The sequence below is a fragment of the Humulus lupulus genome, chromosome 3, assembly GCF_963169125.1.
Source record: "Humulus lupulus chromosome 3, drHumLupu1.1, whole genome shotgun sequence".
Taxonomy (NCBI): domain Eukaryota; kingdom Viridiplantae; phylum Streptophyta; class Magnoliopsida; order Rosales; family Cannabaceae; genus Humulus; species Humulus lupulus.
The window spans coordinates 211,873,029-211,888,276 of NC_084795.1; positions in this window are offsets into that span (position 1 = coordinate 211,873,029).

The following is a 15,248-nucleotide window of genomic DNA, read 5'->3' on the forward strand; positions in this document are numbered from 1 at the left end:
AAGCTTTCTACAAACCACCCCAAAACTTGGAAGTGAAGATAAGATCCTGGTCTGACACTATAGATTTCGGAACCCCATGGAGACGTACGATCTTTCTCACATACAACTCTGCATACTGATCCACAGTATATGTCGATCTCAATGGAAGAAAATGGGCTGACTTGGTGTACCTGTCTACTATCACCCACACCGAGTCATGAAGCCCCACTGTCCTGGGTAAACCTCCCACAAAATCCATAGTAATGTCCTCCCATTTCCACTCAGGAATACCCAAAGGCTGAAGCAACCCTGCTGGTCGCTGGTGCTTAGCTTTCACCTGCTGATAGGTTAAGCATCTAGCAACGTACTCCACCACACCCTTCTTCATCCTGGGCCACCAATACAACATCCGTAAATCTTGGTACATCTTTGTGGTACCCGGATGAAGCGAGTACGACGTCGTATGAGACTCATCCAGTATCTCTCGTCTGATCCCCTCATCAGCTGGAACACATATTCGTCCCTGATACTGAAGTAACCCAACCTCAGAAATAAAATAATACTTAGCTACTCCCGCTAAGACATCCTCCCTAATCCTCTGTAACTGAGCATCTGCCAACTGTCCTTCTCTGATTCGCTCTGGCAGGGTCGACTGCAGAGTAATATTGGCCAACTGGCCTACCACCAACTCTATCCCCGCTCTGACCATCTCATCAGCTAACTCCCTTGAGATCTGGGTTGAACTATATAACTGACCTGGACCTCTCCCGTCAATGCATCTGCCACCACATTGGCTTTCCCTGGATGGTTAAGAATGTCATAGTCATAGTCCTTTACCAACTCAAGCCAATGCCTCTGCCTCATGTTCAAATCCTTTTGTGTAAAGAAATACTTTAGACTCTTATGGTCAGTATATACCTCGCACTTCTCCCCATACAAATAATGCCGCCAAATCTTCAGTGCGAATACCACCGCTGCTAACTCCAAATCATGGGTAGGATATCGCTGCTCGTACTCCTTCAGTTGCCGTGATGCATATGCTATAACTTTCTCATTCTGCATCAACACACAGCCTAAACCCAACCTCGATGCATCGTAGTAACAAACTTCCCTTCCCCCGAAGGAAGACTTAACACAGGCACTGTAATCAATCGTCGCTTTACCTCTTGAAAACTGTCTTCGCACCTGTCTGGCCAGATAAACTTTAGATTCTTCCGTGTCAATTCTGTCATCGGTGTTGCTATCTTCAAGAAGCCCTTTACAAACTGTCTGTAGTAACCTGCCAAACCAAGGAAACTCCGCACCTCCGAGGCATTCCTCGACCTCGGCCAATCTCTAACTTCCTCTACCTTAGATGGATCCACCTTAATCCCATCTGCACCCACGATATGTCCAAGGAATGTCACTTCTGGTAACCAAAATTCACACTTCTTAAACTTGGCGTACAACTGATGTCCCTCGACCTCTGAAGAACCTGTCGAAGATGAAGCTCGTGCTCTATCTCTGAACTGGAATACACCAAGATGTCGTCCATGAAGACAATAACAAATTGATCCAGAAAATCCTTAAACACCCTGTTCATCAAATCCATAAAGGCTGCTGGGGCGTTGGTCAAACCAAACGACATGAACAGAAACTCATAGTTCTCATACTGCGTTCGGAAGGCCGTCTTAGGTATGTCCTCTTCCTTGATCCTCAGCTGGTGATAACCATATCGAAGATCAATCTTTGAGAACACCGTCTTACCCTGCAGCTGGTCGAACAAGTCATCAATCCTTGGTTGGGGATACTTATTCTTTATAGTCAACTTGTTCAATTCCCGATAGTCTATGCACATTCTCAAGGTCCCGTCCTTCTTCTTCACCAACAAAACTGGAGCACCCCATGGCGAGTAACTAGGCCTGATAAACCCCAAATCTAGAAGCTCCTGCAACTGTATCTTCAATTCTTTCAGTTCCGCCGGTGCCATCCTATATGGTGCCCTCGACACTGGCGTTGTCCCTGGTGCCAACTCAATAACAAACTGAATCTCTCTACGCAGCGGCAACCTTGGCAAATCCACGGGAAACACATCTAAGAACTCGCAAACCAATCTGGTCTCCTCCAGTCCTACCGGTGAAACTCTGGTGGTATTCACCACACTAGCCAGAAAGCCTATACCTCCACCTTGTAACAAGTCTCTGGCTCTCAACGCCGATATCCTGGGCATGCGGGGTCCATGCACCGCTCCCACAAAAACAAAGGGATCCTCGCCCTCTGGCTCAAAAATCACCATCTTTTTCCTACAGTCAATTGTAGCTCCATATCTAACCAACCAATCCATACCTAAGATCATATCAAAATCCTCCATACCCAACTCAATCAAATCTACTGACAACTCCCTACCATCAACTATCACTTGTAGTGCTCTAATCCACCTCCTAGATACTACCAGTTCCCCTGTAGGCAGAATAGTCCCAAACCCTGAAACACAATACTCACTAGGTCTACACAGTCTATCAATCACCTTACTAGAAACAAATGAGTGTGTAGCACCAGAGTCAATCAATACATTAAAAGGAGTGCTAGCACTAGAAAGGTGACATGTCACTACCGAGGGACTAGCCTCGGCCTCCGCCTGCGTCAGGGTGAACACTCGAGCTGGAGTTAAGTTGTCCACCTTCCCTGTATCTCCCTTCTTCACTGTCGGGCAATCTTTCCTGAGGTGTCCCACCACCCTACACACATAACAGGCCTTAGCCCGGCACTCGCCTGGATGGCGTCTCTTGCACCTCGTGCACTCAGGATAAGTCCTCCATGTATCACCGCCTCCCTGACAGCCTCCCTGAGTACCCCGACCTCTCCTATCAGGACCAGGAGCGATCGAAGCATCAGGAGTCTTCCTCTTTAAATCACTGGGGCCTCCGCCCCTACCAGAACCAGAATATGGAGGCACCGCCCTGCGGCCCTCCCGCCTCACTGCACTCTCTCTCCAAATCTTGTTTTCCGCTTCCTCAGTGGTAAGAGCCTTCTCCAAAGCCTGGCATAAGTTGTCCCTCCAAGAACTGTGGTAATTCTCACATCTCGGGCTATCATAGCATTCAGCCCTCTGATAAATCTGTCCTGCCTAGCTGCATCAGTAGGCACAAGATCTAGTGCAAATTTCGCAAGCCTGTCAAACATTAGGGCATACTCTGTAACTGACATACTGCCCTGAACCAGCCCCATGAACTCATTTATCTTCGCTACCCTGATGGCAACATTATAATACTTCTGACTGAACAAGTCCTTAAATCCTTCCCAAGTCAAAGCAGTAACATCCCTAGTCTGTGATGCCACCTCCCACCAGATTTGGGCATCCTCCCTCAGCATATAAGTGGCACAGGCCACTCTGTCATGTCCTTCTACCCTCATGAAATCAAGAATGGTAGTAATCATGGTCATCCACTACTCAGCCTTCAGTGGATTTGGTCCTCCCTCAAAGATCGAGGGTTGTTGCTTCCTGAACCGCTCATACAACGGTTCCCACTTATTCCCAACCTCAACTGGCTGCACAACAGGTACCACAGCAGGTGGCACAATAGGAGCAACACTCCCAGACGGAGCCTGCTGCCGTAGAATTCAGTTCTGTTAATCTTGGTTCTGTAGCCGAGCTTGCATGTCCGCCATCAACTGCTGCCAGTTCTCAGGGACTGGCGGAGGGGTCTGGCCCTGATCATCATCTCTAGCCCCAGACCTGCCAGCTAGTCGCGTGGATTTTCTTGGACACATAATTATCCAAGTAAATCTGCAATCAATGACTCGGCAATCAGGCTATGATGACAGGGTAATAATCCTTTCATGATCCATCACTGGAACTCCAATCATTCACAAGCAATCAAAATATAGCAATTTATCCAGATATTCATCCACATGCATAGCAGGGCTAATAAGCACGCCTCAATAGCATCATGCAATAGTCAAGGGCCAGGCCCTATCAGTATCTCATGCTCCTTATTCATCAAACAGACATCAACAGTCATATCTCATTAAAATCATTTAAACACATAATCATGTACACACAATTACCAAACCCTGAGTCGAGATTGTCTCTCACGGCAAATGTACATGTCCAGCCAGTCTTTAGGAACCCATAAACCTAGGACGCTCTGATACCAAGTTGTAATGCCCTAGATAGCCAAGATCGTTACACTGTGTGCTTATAAAAGTGCTAGACTTGCTAATCAAGTCATTTAGTTAAAAATCGTGTTACTGAAACAATAATGGAACTAGGGTAAAAGATTTTGGTCTTAAAAGTCACATTTCTTATAAATAGAAATTCTTATTTACACGGGATCCCAAAAATATTAAGATTAAAACCATTTACAAAAGATTCAAGAACTAAATACACTATTAGCCATATTAAGGCAAAACAGACAACTAGGCTATCTCTGTCCTGATCCACTCCTTGGCCATGGCGACCGAGCAGCTCTCCATCTCAAGACTGGTCTAACTTGCCTTTGTCTTTACCTGCACCACGTAGCACCCGTGAGCCAAGGCCCAACAAGAAAACACAATAACAGAGCATACGCAATCAACAGACAATCCAATATCTCGTATTGCATAACATATTCTCAACCATATAAACATTCAGAATAATCAAGTATTCAGCATACTAAACAAATCAACTCATATCATACACCAAATTACAAGTGATAACAAGGGTTAGCGCCCTCAGGCCGCACCCTCCGTTATCCCACTGACTCCGGCCCGCTTAAACCGATCTCAGTGAATATAAAGCTGTCCTCGGCTACCAGTGGCCAAGCCGCGCCCTGTGCGCAAATATTGTATACGACACCCTTCGGCCGCAATCACATGTCCCATGGCATGATACCATCATTGACATTATACAAATATTGGGAGCTCTTATTCCCATCACCAACATATAACCGGGTGCAGTTTTCTTACCTTTAGATTCGCTAGCTTTATTCACTTGATTCCTTGAGCACGATCCCTCTCGAGCCCTAGCGCTAACCTAATCACAACCATAGATCAAAGTCATCACCACACCTTAAGTCCAAAATCTAGCCTCAGGATCAATCCCAAGCCCTCGGGAAGTCCTAATTCCACCAAACAGGGTGGTGGAATCGAACCCCGAACCTTTGGTAAAAAACCCTTGAAAATAACCCTAAAATCCCTTTCTAAACACAGGATAGCACTACAACGCTCATTGGATGGCGCTATAGCGCTACAAACAGAACCAAAATTCCCTCAGCAAGCTTGGCCTAGCGCTACAGTGCCCAATGGCTAGCGTTGCAGCGCTAGTCACAGACTGCCAACACTACATTTTCCCTTCCTGCGATTTCCCCGAGCCAAACTTAACCAAAACTTCTCCAGACCTTCACCAAACTCAAAATCAAGCTCACTAACGTGTCTAACTCATTCTAACATCATAACCACATAAAATCTAACCACATGCACCTCTAATCCCAAAATTCACCATAGTCACTCCTAGACTTCAAAACTCAGCAGAACACAGTCAAAACATCAAAGGTTAATGTTCAGAATTTAAACCATTGATGGAAATTCGACCTTAAGTTGCCTCTAGACCTCCTTAGCTTGCTCTTCCTCAATCCTTGGCTCCAATTTCCCTAGAATTCCCCATCAATTCAGCTTAGATACCTTAGTTAAAAATCAAAACCATTACTGAAGAAACTTCAGAGTCTTACCTCAACCAAATGGCCTATCCTTGCTAAACCCTTGCCAAATCTTCAAGCTTAGCTCAGAATTCTTGTTGCTCAACCTAAACTAGCTCCCCTCTGAGTTTTCCTCCAAGAAAACACAAAGAAATGGTGAAGGAGATCACCAGTCGACCCTTAGAAAAACAACTTTGTTTTCCTCCCTTTCTTTTTCTTTCTTTTCTTTCTTTCCTCATCCTTCTACCTTTTTCTACAATTCCCACTAAGTATAAAGCCTCAGCATACTTATCTCTTGCAAGCCAAATGACCATAATGCCCTCCCCTTTAATTCTAAATCCTTTAGTCCACTTAGGGCATTTTAGTCATTTTACCCAGTTCCTGCTAATTCCTCGAGTGTCTCTAACATTTTCTGCTTACTTCCCAATACCTAATTAATCACCAATTATATTTCTCATTATCAAAATTAACCTTAATATATTCTCTAAATTCCCATTTACACCCCCAGGCTCGCCCCGAGCCGGGTATAAATCCTCGCCGTGACTTTTTCGCTAATCTGCTCACTAGGATCGTTTCGAATCACAGATCACAGATATATCCACATAATAATGTGGTCTCAACAATTATCGCATATATATACAGTTATGCCCTCAACGGGCCAAAATTACGATTATGCCCTTCCAACCTAATTAGGGCCTACATGCATACTAAGACACATAGTCATGCATCTCAGATATTCAAATAGCCATACAACATGCTTTAAATCATAATCATGCATTTTACTCATTTAAATCACACATAATCCCCATTATGCCCTCCAGGCACACTAATCAAAGCCCTTAAGCCTTATTAGCGAATTTGGGTCGTTACACGATGGCTTCGACGGAGACGATGGACGTCGACCAGATCTTAACCCGCGCATTGAATGAGTTCTCCAGTGTAAGTTATCTTTTTTTTTTTGTAGAGACAGCCCATTTTATATTCTATAGTTAGTTTAACCTTTGCTCTGATCGCAGGCAATGCTAACCCTTACTGCCGGTCGGCTCCGCTCGGTGCCGTCACCGAGTAGTCCAGGACTTTGGAGCAACGGCACATTGAAGAACTCAAAGCTGCCGAAGAAAAATATGCTGAGCAGCTTGAGGCAGTGCTTGGGGAGACAAACTGGCTGAGGAGTTAAGGGAGAAGTAGAATGCTCTAGACAAGGTCGTCGAGCAAAGGGACAATTTCAAGGAGTCTAACCGCGTCAACTATTGCGAGGCCAAAAAGCTCGAGCAAGACTTGATTACGAGTAGACAAGAGACTACAACCTTGGAGGGCCGGATCAAGAAGCTTGAACAAGCCAACACCAACAATTTGAAAAGTACAAGAATGCCACGATTAAGTGTTTCTATGACTTCTGGAAACACAACCAAGAGGCTGACTTCAGCTACCTTCCCGATCGGACAAGGCATGCTGAGATAGCCCGATGTGCTGCTAGATTGGCAGAAGAAGAGAGAGAAAGGGTACTTGCCTCGCCCGAAATCTCCTTGGCTACTGGCGTGGACGGGGGGGAGAATGAAGTTACAAATGTCGTCGACCAGGGCACCCATCAAGATCCTCTACCCTCATAGTCTACTATTTTTCTCTTTAATTTTTCAAGTACACGGCCTACACGTCGTGATGTAAAGACACTTATTTTCCAGTTGACTATTTATTGCTGCATGGGCAGCTTTTACTTTTAATTGAACAATTACATCCGAGCAACGATTGCTCGCGGTGTAAAAAGATACATTTTGATATTATAATATATTTGCATCTTATTATAACATTTTTTCGCATGACCGAACTTAGCATAGTACTTTGGTTTGATTTAACAAAATACAAAATTTGGAAAAATACTCTAAGCACCCTAGCATGCTTTCACTTATTTTGCTCATGTGTTTACATACCTTTCGATATGATTTGCTTACTAGATACCTTATATGCCCCCCAAGTGATCGAGGAGCTTTAGGTCCTTGGTCGCTTGCCTTGACCAAAACCTGTTTGAACAATACTGCTCGTAGCAAAATAATTAAAATTGTAATACAGCAAAACAACACACGTAATGAGCAAATACTTGTATAAAATACAATAATTGGCAACAATGACTGGCTGTGCACAGTCCCTTATATTTCTCGTAATAAATGGAAAAAATGTGTCTGTACGAGTGATAAAAAAGATCTTACACTTATAAGCAATTTGTCACATAAAATGACCAACCCTTTTTCATAACTTGTAAAAAGTAAAATTAATATAAGCCAATCCTTTAAGAAGGATTGTTCATTGATAGTACTTGCGCAGGTGTTCTCCATTCCAATAGCGAGGAACGAGATCTCCATTTAAGCGAGCAAGTTTATAGGTGCCTGGGTAAAGGACTTCTTCAATCTGGTATGGCCCTTCCCAATTAGGTTTGAGTACTCCAGCAGCTTAGTCGCGGGTGTTTAGGAAAACTCTTCGAAGTACTAGATCTCCTACATTGAATTCCCTTTCTCGCACTTTAGAATTGAAATACCGAGCGACTTTTTGCTGTTACGCAACTACTCGGAGTTGGGATTGCTCACGCTTCTCATCGATCAAGTCTAGGGATTCCATCAGTAGTTGGTTGTTCGAGCCTTGATCGTACGTTATTCTGCGATGCGAAGGCGGATCTAACTCAACATACAACATAGCCTCATATCCATAAGCTAAAGAAAATGGAGTATGGCCTGGTGCTGTTCGATGGGAAGTTCTGTGCGACCAAAGGACTTCAGGCAATTGTTCTGGCCACGCCCCCTTAGCTTCTTCTAGTCTTTTCTTCAGTGTATCCTTTAGCGTTTTGTTGACTGCTTCGACTTGTCCATTTGCTTGGGGATGAGCAACTGAAGAAAAGCTCTTGATAATGCCATGCCATGCCATCCGCAAAAATCTGTGAATAAATCACTATCGAACTGGGTGTCGTTATCCGAGACGATTTTCCTTGGCAATCCATAGCGACAAACGATGTTTTTGATCACGAAATCCAGAACCTTTTTGGTCTTTATGGTTGCAAGCAGCTCGGCTTTGGCCCATTTAGTGAAGTAGTCAACGGAAACCACAACATACTTGACATCGCCTTTCCCTGTGGGCAAAGATCTGATTAGATCTATGCCCCAAACTACAAACGGCCACAGACTTTGCATCTGTTTAAGCTCATTGGGGGCTGCTCATGGGATTTTGGAGAACCTCTAGCACTTGTTGCACCCCCGCACAAACTCCATCGAGTCTTCATTCATCGTGGGCTAGAAGTATCCTTGCCTCAGGATCTTTTTTGACAAGCTTTTCCCCCCAGCGTGGTCTCCACAAAAGCCTTCGTGTACCTCTTTCATTAATTCTTTGCCCTTTTCTTTTGGAATACATATGAGGAGTGGTATTGAAAATCCCCTTCGGTACAAGATTCCATCGACCAGGATATACCTAGCAGCTTGCCGCTGAAGGGTCCTATCTTTGTTTCTGTCTGTTGGTAACACGCCCTGCGTCAAATACTCTATATACGGTGCCATCCATGTATCCACCATCTGGATTACCATAGTGGTCTGCTCTACTTGGATGCTTGGCATAGACAGTCGCTCAATCGGTACTATATTCAGAGTATCAGTGTCCTTTGCACTTGCTAATTTAGCAAAAGCATTAGCATTGGAATTCTGGTCACGAGGTACTTACTGGAGGGTGTATTTGTCGAACTGAGCCAATAAATCTTTTGTTTTGTTTAAATAGGCAACCATCTTTAAACCTCGTGCCTGGTATTCTCCCATGAATTGATTCACCACCAGCTGAGAATCACTGTAGATGTGAAGCACCTTTATATTCATGTCCTTGGCTAACTGCAATCCAGCGAGTAATGCTTCATACTCGGCCTCGTTGTTAGAAGCAGTGAAGTCAAACCTGATTGCGCAGTGAAATCGATGCCCTTCCGGCGTTATCAATATCACTCCTACTCCAGCGTGGCACTCGTTAGAAGAACCATCTGTAAATAATTTCCACGAGGGAGCTTGGTTTTAACACTCAGGCTCATTAGGCTCTTCAATCTGCTCGTTATCTGTAAGTTTAGTGAACTCTGCAATGAAGTCAACCAGGGCTTGCCCTTTTATCTCTACTCGCGGCAAGTAAGATATATCGAACTGCCCAAGTTCGACTGCCCATTTTAACAATCTACCCGCAGCCTCTGGTTTTTACAAGACTTGTCGTAGAGGCTGGTTGGTCAAAACTGTGATTGGGTGAGCTTGAAAGTAAGGTTGCAGCTTCCTGGAGGCCAAAATTAGGCAATAAGCTAGCTTCTCGATGGGCGGGTACCACTATTCTGCTCCAATTAGCCTTTTCCTTACATAGTAAACAACCTTCTGCACCCCTTCTTCCTGCCTTACTAAAACAACACTAACATCATACTCTGTGATCGCCAGGTAGATGAACAAAGTTTCCATATTGACCGGCTTTGACAGGATAGGTGGTTGCGCCATGGAACGCACTTATCTGTTGAGTTCTAAATGAATCTACTAAGAGCGACAATTCTTCCGTTTAAACTTTGAACATCATTAATCTTCACTGGCGATTTCATATCGATCAGGGCTTTAATTTTCTCGGGATTGGCTTCAATTCCTCTCAAGTTAACTATAAATCCCAAGAACTTCCCCTGAACCTACTCCGAAGGAGCATTTAAGGGGATTCAACTTCATCTGATATTTGTTAAAGACGTTGAAGCATTCCTACAAATCCTTTATATGCCCTTTTTCCTTCTTCGACTTGACCAGCATGTTGTCGACATAGACCTCAATGTTTGTGTCGATCAGCTCTTTAAACATGTGGTTGACTAGTCGCTGGTAAGTTGCACTAGCGTTTTTCAAACCGAAAGGCATTACTTTGAAACATTAAAGCCTTGTATCAGACCGAAAGCTAGTGTGATCCTCATTAGGGGGATGCATACTAATCTAATAGTACCTGGAGTATGCATCCATGAATGAGAGAATCTCATGTCCTGCAGTGGCATCGACCAGCTGGTCGATTCTTGGGAGTGGGAAACAATCTTTGGGGCAGGCTTTATTAAGATCTGTGAAATCCACGCACGTGCGCCACTTGCCATTCGGCTTGGGAACTAGCACGGGATTAGAGACCCACGATGGATAAAATGCCACCCTGATGAACCCATTCCCCTTCAGCTTTTCAACTTCTTCTTTTAAGGCCTTTGATCTATCTTTGTCAAGCAGCCTTTTTTTTTTGTTGCACCGGTGGAAAACTCTTGTCGATGTTAAGGACATGGCTGATGACTGCAGGGTCTATTCCAACCATTTCTTTGTGCAACCAGGCAAACACTTCCTGGTTCCTCCTTAAAAATTCCACTAGTGCATGTTTTGTCGTTGTCTCTAAGTTTTTACCGACTTTCACAACCCTGGTCGGATTTTCTTCATCGAGTTGGACCTCTTCAAGGTCCTCGATAGGTCTAATTTCCTCGTCAAAATCCCCAAAGCGAGGATCCAAATCTCTATCCTCACTTTGGGCAACGGCCTATTTGGTGACATTATCACCCGAGTGGGCCTGAGCATCAGTTGCCACTTGCAACTCTTTTCCGGGAACATTTCTCGATACACCCTTCTTCGCCTTGGTGATTGAGGTGTGGTAGCACTCCCTTGCTTCCCGCTGATTCCCCAAGATGCATCCTACCCCTACGTCTGTCGGGTATTTAATGGCAAGGTGCCATATTGAAGTGACAGCCCGTAGGTTGACCAAAATTGGTCTCCAAGTTACAGCATTATATGCTAAAGGGCAATCAACTACTATGAAAGTAGTGAGTAATGTCCTATTAGCAAGTGCAGTACCTGCTGTAACTGGAAGCCTAATCAACCCTGTTGGGGAGAGCCCTTCACCGGAAAAACAATAAATGGTTTGGTTGCATGGCTCCAGGTCTTTGACAGACAGCTTCGTTCTTTCCAGCGAAGACTTGTACAGGATGTTGACCGAACTTCCTGTGTCGACCAACACCCTCTTTACCATCATGTTGGCAATTTTTACGTCTACGACCAGCGGATCGGAGTATGGGAATCGCACGTGTTGGGCATCATCTTCAGAGAAGGTTATCAATTCCTCCTCTGTTCGAGCCTTTTTTGGTGCTCGATCCTCCACACTCATCATCTCGATGTCCTGGTCGTGGCGTAGGGTTCAAGCGTATCGTTCTCTTGCCCTCCCACTGTCTCCTGCAAGATGTGGGCCTCTACAGATGGTGAGTAAAGTGCCTACCACAGGAGCTGGCTGTAGAGGTGGCGAGCGTTGGCGTGCAGGCACCTGCTCGTTGCCACCATGAGCCTCTCGCTAAGACCCTCCTGCGGCTCGCACATATCTTCTTAAATGTCCCTGCCTGATCAGGAACTCAATCTCGTCTTTCAACTAGTTGCATTCATTGGTGTCGTGCCCATAGTCCTTGTGAAAATGACAAAACCTTGTCGTATCTACCTTGGAGATATCTATCCTTATAGTTGCGGGTCGTTTGTAAGGCACGCTTGAGCTGGTCGCCTGGTAGACTTCAGCTCCGTTTTCGACAAGGGTCGTGTAGTTGGTGAATCTCGGCTCGTATCGATTGCCTTTGGGGCGTTTACTCTCAAAAGCTGAGGATTCATTGTTCACCCATTTTCCACTGTTCCTACCATTGCCATTCATGTTGCCCTTGTCGTTGCCATTGGGCTTTTCCGACCCGTTGGCGGCTTTGGCGGGTTCTTCCTTGGGCCCCTTGTCTTTTGTGGGCGATTTCCCTTCGTTGGCAATCGCGTCTTCGAGCTTGATGTATCGATCAGCCCGATCCAAAAACTCTTGGGTACTTCTTACCCCATTCTTTCTGAGGCTACTTCAGAGGGTGAATGGTGCCTAACCCCAGCAGTTAGAGCCATCATCTTACCCTCATCGCCCACTGTCTGGGCTCCAGCCACTGCTCGCTTGAAGCATTGGGCATATTCTTTCAAGGGCTCTCCCTCTTTCTGGCATATTTCGACCAGGAGGTTGGCCTCTGTGGGGTGTACGCGACCCACGTAGAACTGTCCGTAAAATTCCTTTACGAACATCTCCCAAGATACTATACTGGCAGGAGGGAATTTAAAAAACCACTCCTGGGCGGTGTCAGACAGTGTCACATGGAAGATCCGGCAGTGGGCATCTTCCGACACTTTCTGTATATCCATTTGTATCTCAAACTTATTAACGTGAGATACTGGGTCTCCGTACCCGTCAAAGTCCGACAATGTAAGCATCTTGAACTTACTGGGGGATTCGACCGCAGTAATCCTCTATACAAAGGGGGTTCCCCTCCTCTTATCGTACTCAATATGGGACGTTCGTCCCCCGACAAGTTATTGTACCACCTGGTTCAGGGCATCAATCTGAGCCTGAACAGTTTCTAGGACTGCTGGCGCCACCGGTGTCGGGGGAGCGTACTCGTCGTGCCTCTCACGTTGGTCGTTAAGTACATCCCTTAGATCATCATCTCTATGTCTCTGCTTGTTAGCTCCTAGCTGACTAAAGACGTTCAGCTGCCTGGGTTGCCCCCAGAATTGTGCCTACCTAGCCTATTTTCTCTAGGTGGGGGCTTCTGTAATGCCCCAAATTTCCTATTAAGGTTTAGGACCTTGATTAGGAGGCCGAGAGGGCCACAATTTCTATATTGTGTTATTAAATGATAATATGCATGTTTAGGTGTATTAAATATGCATGTGAACCCATTTCTGAGTAATTGGGTAATTTTCATATTTTGTCCATTTCGGGCATATTTGGCATATATGTGATATATGTGTGGTGCTTTATTATTATTTGGTTATGCCAGGGTTACCCAGCACAAGACAATCTTAGGAGGTAAGCTGGTGGGAAAGTCACAACGGGATTTATTCTTGACTTGGAGTAAGTCAAGGGGTATTTAGAGCATTACTGGGTTATTGGGTAATGAGAATTAATATTTGGTGATAAATTGGGAGTTAGTAAGATCAGGGGGAAATTCTGGAGGTTTTGACTATTTTGTCCCCAGGGGGTGTTTACGGGACCCTGAGTGTTAGGATACGGTTGAAGCTACTTAAGCTTGAAGTAACCTTTTAAAAGAATAAAAGAACGTTCTGTACATTCTCTCTCCCTCTAAGTTCCATTTTCGTCTCCCGATCGCATTTTTGAAGGTAACTTGAGTTATAGGACTCAGATTCAAGCAAGGATCGAGGCATAGTGATCCTAGGAAAGATTAGAAGCTTATTAGCTGGAGGATTTAGTTGGAAACAACTCAATTGGAGGTAATCAAAGATATAAGTTTTAAGTTTTTAAAGGTTTTTAAGCGTGAATTGGATTTTGTGTTTTGATGTGTTTTTGGGTGATTTGAGACTTGGGTTTTATGGATTTTGGATCATGGGGATGTTTGGGAACTTTGATTTTGGGATTTGGAGATGTTTGGATAGGTTTTTGAAAGGCTTTAAAAGCGGAAAAACGAGGAAAAGTGGCTGGTGCGAGGTTGGGCCGCGGCCCTATTCTTGGGCGCCGCGGCCCTAGCTTGATGAAGGTGGAGGAGGCTCTGCCAGGGGGGTGTGCCGTGGCATGGTCCTTGTAGGGTCGCGGCCCTTAAGGTAAAAAAAATGCCAGAAATGTGTTTTTGTGATGGGAACATAACTCTAAGGGCCTGGGATCGATCCTACTACCTAGTTGAGTGGGATTCAATGTCTCGGAGGCTTGGGTTGGGTTTGGAAGTATTTATTTACTCATTTTGATGAGGTTTTATATTATGGTTGTGACTAGGTTATCACTAGAAACTTGGAATCAGGGTCGTGCTTGTGGCTCATTTATTGGTAACTTGTGCTTGGACCAAAGGTAAGAAAACTGCACCCTGGGTATATGTGACATGCATGGTTATTATTGAGGCATGTCAAGTGATTAAATGTGATACATGTAATGCACGAGAAACATGTGATTAGGACATGCTTTATATACTGAGTATGTTTATCCATGATCCTAGTTGTGCTAGTAATTATTGAGTAAGCATGTTGAATGCCTTTATATACTGGTCGTGTTTTACTGACCTAAGAGTCAGAAATGGCATAGCGTCATGAACGCGGGGCTAAATGAAGATTAGATCTAATCGATATCAGCGTTGAATGACTCATATGGGGTATTAATGCTGGGTCGACCTGAAGGTCGATGAAAATTATAAGCGCTTGCCTAGTCTAAGACTAGTTACTAGAGCCAGGGCCAAAGGCCTAGATGACAGTTTGTCACATGGCTAGGAGGGTATGGGACCTCCGAGATGGACTTATTAGTCATCTAAACGAGATGGACTTATTAGTCATCTAATCGAGATGGACTTATCAGTTATCTGACCGAGATGGACTTATCAGTCATCTATCTTTTATTCAGGGCTATCAACCCGGTATGGTTACCGAAACCACCAGTGTTAAATCACTTATCTGATTGAGATTGACTTGATAGTCATCCACTCAGGAGGGCAGGATTTCTATCCTGGATACCCATCATTACGTGGATTTGTTGCCTGCTTTACTAGGGCTATATCTGCTAGGAATGAGCCTTATGATTTGATGACATGTTATTACTTTTCATGAGCATATTGAGTTTTCTTGC